Below are 7,749 nucleotides of genomic sequence, written 5' to 3'. Positions count from 1 at the left end.
AGAAAATGGCCAGGGTGCTGTCATTACATGTAAAGGAGATGGGGGTACATGAATCTTGTCTGCATATATCTGGAATTTATGACATTTCCTTGCATAATCAATGCAATCTGTGTGCATGGTAGCCCAATAGTATCCATATCTCATTATTTTTCTGGCCATGGAAAGACCATTTGCATGTGTTCCACATATTCCACTGTGTACCTCTTCAATGATGCTTTTAGCTTCGCTGGTATTTAAACATCTCAATAGCATTTGATCATTGCTTCTTCTATACATAATCTCTCCATCAAGAAAATATCCAGCAGCCATTCTTCTCAAGGTTCTTTTATCAATTTCAGATGCATTTGGTGGATAACTTTGATTTTTGATATATTGCAGAATATCATGATACCATGGTTTACCATCTACTTCTTCTTCCACACTATAACAATGTGCAGAAATTTCATATACTTGCATTTTGATTGGCATCATATCAACTTTTTTAGTTGCTTGAAACATAGCAGCTAATGTAGCCAAAGCATCCGCCATTTGATTTTCTTCTCGAGGGAGATAATTGAAGGTAACTCTCTCAAATTCTTTCACTAATTCGAGGGTAAAATTTTGATATTCCAACAATTTGGGATCTTTTGTTTCCCATTCTCCTCGCAATTGATACACCACTAACGATGAATCTCCATATATTTTGAGACATTTGATTTTTCTTTCTATAGCTACGTTCAATCCCATGACACAAGCTTCATATTCCGCCATGTTATTGGTGCAAAAGAACTCCAGTCTACTTGTAAAGGGATAATAAATATTTTCTGGAGAAATTAACACTGCCCCGATTCCTCGTCCCAAAGCATTAGATGCTCCGTCAAAGTAAAGCTTCCAAGTTGCAAATACATCATTTGTTTTGACTTCTTCATTCATGGATATGCACAACAAATCTTCATCGGGAAAATTGAAACTCAAAGGTTGATAATCATTTGATACACGACTGGCCAGAAAATCAGCTATGACACTTCCTTTTATCGCTTTTTGGTTGACATATACAATATCAAACTCAGATAATAACATCTGCCATCTAGCCATTCTGCCTGTCAAGGCTGGTGATTCCATTAAGAATTTCAAAGGATCAAGTTTTGATATCAACCAAGTAGTATGGTATAACATATATTGTCTGAGTCTTCGAGTAGTCCACACCAAGGCACAACATAATTTTTGTATTGGTGGATATCGAATTTCACAATCAGTAAATTTTTTACTCAGATAATAAATAGCTTTTTCTTTCCTTCCAGATTCATCATGCTGTCCTAGTACACATCCCATCGAATTTTCGAAGACCGTCAAGTAGAGAATTAACGGTCTATCAGGCATTGGTGATACTAAAATGGGGGCATTGGATAAATATTTCTTAATAATATCCAAAGTTTCTTGACATTCTTCATTCCAGACTTCAGGATTGTTCTTTCGAAGTAATTTGAACACTGGATCACACTTGTCAGTTAATTGAGAAATGAATCGAGATATATAATTTAATCTTCCCAAAAAGCCTCGAACTTCTTTTTTTGTATTGGGTGGTGGGAGATTTTGAATTGCTTTTACTTTATCTGGATCAATCTCGATTCCTTTTTTGCTGACCACAAATCCCAAAAGTTTCCCGGAAGTTACCCCAAAAGTGCATTTAGCTGGGTTGAGCTTTAATTGATATTTCCTCAATCTATGGAAAAGCTTTCTCAGATTTTGAATATGTTCTTCTTCAGTTCGGGATTTGGCAATCATGTCATCCACGTATACTTCAATCTCTTTGTGCATCATGTCATGAAACAAAGTTACCATGGCTCTTTGATACGTTGCCCCTGCATTTTTCAATCCAAATGGCATCACTTTATAACAGAATGTGCCCCACATGGTTACAAATGTTGTTTTTTCCATGTCTTCAGGATTCATTTTTATCTGATTATATCCTGAAAAACCATCCATGAATGAAAACCATGCATGTCCTGCAGTATTGTCTACCAATGTGTCTATGTGGGGTAATGGAAAGCTATCTTTCGGACTAGCTTTGTTAAGATCTCTGTAATCCACACACATTCGAACTTTCCCATTTTTCTTCGGTACGGGAACAATGTTAGCTACCCATTATGGGTATTTAGATGCCTGTAGGAAACCTGCATTGATCTGTTTCATCACTTCCTCTTTGATTTGCAACAACATTTCTGTCCTCATTCGTCTGAGCTTTTGTTGGACCGGTTTATATTCTTGATTGATTGGAAGCTTGTGTATCACTATATCTGTGCTTAAACCAGGCATATCTTGATAAGACCAAGCAAAGATATCTTTGAACTCTTGAAGGAGATTTATCAATTCTTGTTTTATCTGGATTGTCAGAGAAGTACCAATTTTCACCTCTTTCATTTCTTCATCTGTTCCCAAATTCACAGTCTCAATCTCTTCTTTGTGGGGTAGAATTTGTTTGTCTTCTTTTTCTACCAATCTTAATAGTTCAGTAGGAACATCACATTCCAGTTCATCCTCACACCCATTGATTTCTTCCAGACATATGGGTTGCTCTAAATTTATCTCTTGATTAAATTTAGGAATAAACATGCTATTAACATGGTGACACCTGCAAATTTAAGTCGGACATATTTCCGAAAGAATATAGTAAATTTATGAAATAAATAAATGTAAAAATGTAAGAAAATGTAAAGAATGATTGCCATCTGAAAATTTTAAAGAAAATTTCTTATATTTAACATAATTTCCTTTACAAGATAACAAAAAGTTTTCATATTTTTGAGCTAAACATAAAGATTAGTTCTGAATATTACTCTGCGTTAATATTAAAAACTATAGGAAGATCTTCAGTGGTCCAATTGTTGAGTATTTCTTCAGGAAAACATGGGCGAATCCTATCCAAGTATTTGCCAGTCTTGTTGTCATTCATGATCATGTTGATAAATAATCCATTCATAGCTTCTTCAACTATGTTTTGATCTTTCATCAACTTTTCTTCTTTAAAGGCTTCAACAAGCTGCTGTTCTACATTAATTGTTCCCCCTGATCTGAATGTGGTCTTCAACTGTGGGAAAAACATGTGTTCCCAAAGGATTTCTTTCCCTTTCAACCTTGCCTTTCTGTCTTCACATCTTCTTTTCATCTCTTTGTTCTTTTGCTGAAAATTGGGCTTAAATCCAAGCCCAAAACGATCTTTCTTCATCTGTATATTTACAGGAACCGAAATCCCTTGAAGATTCTTTCCTAAACCTTTCCCAGCTTTAGCTCCGATGCCTAAAGTTTGTCGTACCATCATCTTGGTGCAATCAGATAATCTGGGATATGGAATTTTGCTTCCTTCTGCAATAAAGGTTGCATTTACAAATTCAAGAGCTCGGAAAGAGAATTCAAGTGCATCATCATTGGTTTCAATATATGGAACATCACTTTTTATAGACGCAATGATTTCTTCTTCAGCTCCTGCGCATATTAGTTGTCCATCAACAACAAATTTCAATTTCTGATGTAATGAAGAAGGAACGACTCCTGCTGAATGAATCCATGGCCTCCCTAATAAACAATTATATGTAGGGTGGATGTCCATCACCACAAAGTCAATATTGTACACGACTGGTCCAATTAACAACGGTATTTCCATTTTCCCAAGCACTTCTTTTTGAGTACCATCAAATGCTCGCACTACATTCTGATAACTCTTCATGTGTGATTGATCCACAAGCATTCTTTGAAGTGTGACTAGAGGCATCAAGTTGAGAGCGGATCCATTGTCAATCAATACTCCTGGCAACACATGACCATGACAATGTGTCGTGATATTCAAAGCTTTTACTGACCCCATTCCGCCTTCCGGTATTTCATCATCCGTGAACGTTATGTAATTGTCAGCGGCTATATGTCCCACAATTCTGTCCAGTTTATTGAGGGATATATCTTCAGGGATAAATGTTTGATTGAGCATTTTCATCAAAGCATTTCTATGTGCTTCTGAATTCATCAATAGATCAAGAATAGAAATTCTCGCTTGTTGTTTGTGTAGTTGTTCAACCACACTATACTCATTATGTTTTAGGAATTTCAAAAATTCTTGAGCTTGTTTTTCTGTCACAGGCTCATTGAATGCTGGAGGGGATTCATCATCAAATACCTTCTGAGGTATTGCCATGGCTTTTCCTTTTGCTTTCACTTGTTCTGAAGCATTGGATGTTTCGGGAGAGTAACATCTCCCACTTCTTGTAAAGAAACCGACTTTGCTCACTGCTTCAGACGTCGATGTTGTATCCAAACTCTGTATTTTCTCTTCTGTTTTTTCTAGAGAAACAGATCCTCCTACCATTGAAACATTGGTAGTATAATTCCAAGGTACCCTGCGGGTATCTTTGTATGGAAATGGTAGAGGAGTGGTGATAACTACTTTCGGCTTTATTGGTGCAGGAATCGCCGTAGATAATTTCACATTAATGATCACAAGATCATTTATTCTTTGATTAGGTTTAGAATCCTCTGATGAGCAAACATCATCTTCTTTTTTCCCTGGTTCTTCTTCAAAGAATTCTATTTCTCTGTTGTTCATCAATTTTTGCACCAAATCCCTAAACTCAGGACATAGTTGAATTTTATGCCCTTTCTCCTGATGATATTCACAATAATTCTTGCCTTCATTCTCCTTTGGCCTAAATTGTTGTGGAATTATACCGGCTAAAGAGAGTTGTTGGAATACCCAAACAAAAGGAGATTTAATTTCAGAAATGTCAGTTTTTGCTTTCTTTCTGTTCTCTTCCTGAATTGTATTCACGTTTTTATCTCCATGATTTGGCAATGGATGTTTTGATGCAGATGGTGTATTGAATTCCAACTTTCCAGTGTTGATCAAATTTTGGACCACCCTTTTGAATGCCAAACAGTTTTCAATAGAATGACCCGTAATTCCTTCATGGTAAACACAGTGTGCCTTTGTATCATACCAAGGAGGGAATGGTGGTTGTATGGGAACCAAAGGATAGGGCCGTATGACATCTGCTTTTAACAGCGAATCATAGATCTCCGCATATGGTACTGATAAAGGTGTAAAAGACAACTTTTCATTTTCCTTTCGAGATCCTCTGGACTCTGCTCGATTAGTGTTTGTTTCCTCTTTCTTAACCCTTGGCTGGGTTATTGTAACACTTTTCGATGAATCCTTGTTGTAAGAATTTGCATTGTTGACTTCATTCTCTTTTTTCCGGTACATAGGTCTTTTGGAACTAGACCCCTCATTTGATTCAATTTTGCCACTTTTCAAGACATTTTCAATGAGTTCTCCAGAAATGACCAAATCTGCAAAATTTCTGGTTGCATTCCCCATTAGATGATTTAAATAAGGGGCTTTCAATGTATGAACAAATATTAATGTGGCCTCTTTTTCTGACAAAGGTGGTTGAACTTGGGCTGCCGTGTCACGCCATCTCTGGGCATACTGTCTGAATGTTTCATTATTCTTTTTCTCCAAATTTTGGAGAGTCCATCTATCAAGAACCATGTCTGTTACATGGCAGTATTGCTCTAAGAATGCTTTAGCCAGATCTTTCCAGGATCTAATGTTGGCTTTGGTTAATTGAGTATACCATTTTAAAGCTGGTCCTGTCAAACTATCCTGAAAGCAGTGAATTAACAATTTCTCGTCTTTCACATATCCTGTCATTCTTCGACAAAACATAGTAATGTGGGATGAAGGGCATGTAGTACCCTTATATTTATCAAATTCGGGAGCTTTGAACTTGATGGGGAGGATTAGGTCTGGAACCAAACTCAACTCACTAGCGTCAAACCCATAAAATGATTCAGTTATTTCCACGGATTTCATTCGTTCTTCTAAGCTTTTGATCTGTCTGGTCAATTCTTCATTTACTTTTTCTTTCTCATTCAACTCATTCAAATCTGGGATTAAATGCTCAGTATTAAGATCCCCTATTTTCACATCTGATATAAGCGGATTTTTGCTGGAAGATGCAGGATCCACTTGTTGATTTTCATGTGGTTTGGCTTCTTGTAATGCAGATGTACGAGCATTGATTTGTATAGGTGTAGTACCAGAATGATACATTGGTTCTGGTGGAAAACCTAGAGGATACATAGGTTCTTGGTCGAAAGATACAGGATTTTCATGTATTTTTCCAATGATAGCCTGTCTTTTAAACATGTCCTCTATTTTCTGCATCATGCTGTCTTGTGAATTTGCAATATTGGCTTCAATTTTCTCCAGCTTCATTCTCATTTCTGCTTGTTCTTTATTATGCTGTTCCTCAATACGTTGTATTTTATCCTCTATAATTCTCTTAGTAGCTTGTCTAGTACCGTAGTGATGTTGTATTTCTCTTTTGGCCAGAATAACTGCGATTGAAAAATCTTTTGATATTATTTTTTTCAAATTTTAATTAATGAATTTTATCTTAATAATAAAAATTATACATAAAGAAAATCATGAAATGAATAATGAATGTATGCAAAATGCATGTATGCAAAAAGGTATTGATCCCAAAAAGTTAACTGTCATAGAACAACTTTCATCGGCATACAAAAGTTTCTTTATAATAGTTCATAACTACAGATAAGGCGTAGCTTTCCTATTAAGCTCTATAATTTCTTTCATTAACCATGACACCTTCTTTCCACACTTAGAAACTGGATCAACGTGATGCTCAATTATTTTGGCTTCAACAGCTAATTCCCCAACATATCTAGCAACTTCGCTCATTTGTACCATGGCCTCGAACACCATATTACTTCTTTCTTCACTTCTTTCAACATAGAAATCAGTTGACTTTTTCCATTGTTCATTCGTTCCTTCAAGAGTTTGCTCTAACTCAGTGATTCTGACTTGACAATTGTGCAGAATTTTTTCAAGATCTCTAATGCGTCTTCGCAGTGAAGCACTTTCCTCATTACTTTCTTTGAGATCATTAGGTCCTAGACGAACCTTTTCTTGAAACAATGATTCTTCAAGTTGCAAAATGTAAGCATTAAACTCTGAGTTTTTGTTTCTAGACTGATCCCGATCTTCTTCAAGTTTTGTTCGTGCTTCTTGCGTTCTTTGATTAAGCTTCTGGATTTGAACATCCTTGTTTCTACATCTTTGCATCCAATTGCTAGCCACTTCCTGCTCTACCTCAAGTCTGGTGTTGAAATTTTTTCTTTCTAGCTCCCATTTTTCTTTTTCAATATTGTATTCTTCCATATTTTGGCCTCTGACTTCAAGTTCAGCAATCAGCTGCTTCAAGTTCAGCAATCAGCTGGTTCATTTCAGATTCAAATCCCTTGAACATGATATTTTTCTCACCTTCAAATTTATCAAAGATGTCATTCTTCATCTCTTCTAAATCTTTGGCTCGATACCTTTCTCTTTGCATTTCATTCATGATCTCGCGGTGTTCAGCCTTGTGTTTTATAACTCGCTCTCTTCTGTCGACCTCAAAATCTTCCATTTTTTGCTTTCATTTCTCAAGGCTTTTGAGTAGACGGCTATTCTTTCCTTTCAGATCTTCAACTCGACTTTTCTCGATGTTCAATTCTCTGGTCATCTGTACCATCGATTGGCTTGGTCCTGATGCTTTCCGGGATTTATATAACTCTTGGTAATTTTTCTTTAATGCTCTAAATTCACCATCAACTTTTTCTTTGTTTTCTCTCAACATTGCACATTGTGATGAATGAAAGTCAATATCAACACCCAACATAGCTTTATCTCGTCTCATTTGCTCTAATTCTCTTGAC

Source organism: Hibiscus syriacus, unplaced genomic scaffold, assembly GCF_006381635.1.
Source record: "Hibiscus syriacus cultivar Baekdansim isolate YM2019G1 unplaced genomic scaffold, ASM638163v2 tig00112230_pilon, whole genome shotgun sequence".
In the NCBI taxonomy this organism is placed as follows: domain Eukaryota; kingdom Viridiplantae; phylum Streptophyta; class Magnoliopsida; order Malvales; family Malvaceae; genus Hibiscus; species Hibiscus syriacus.
Note: the sequence above shows the minus strand (reverse complement) of the source record.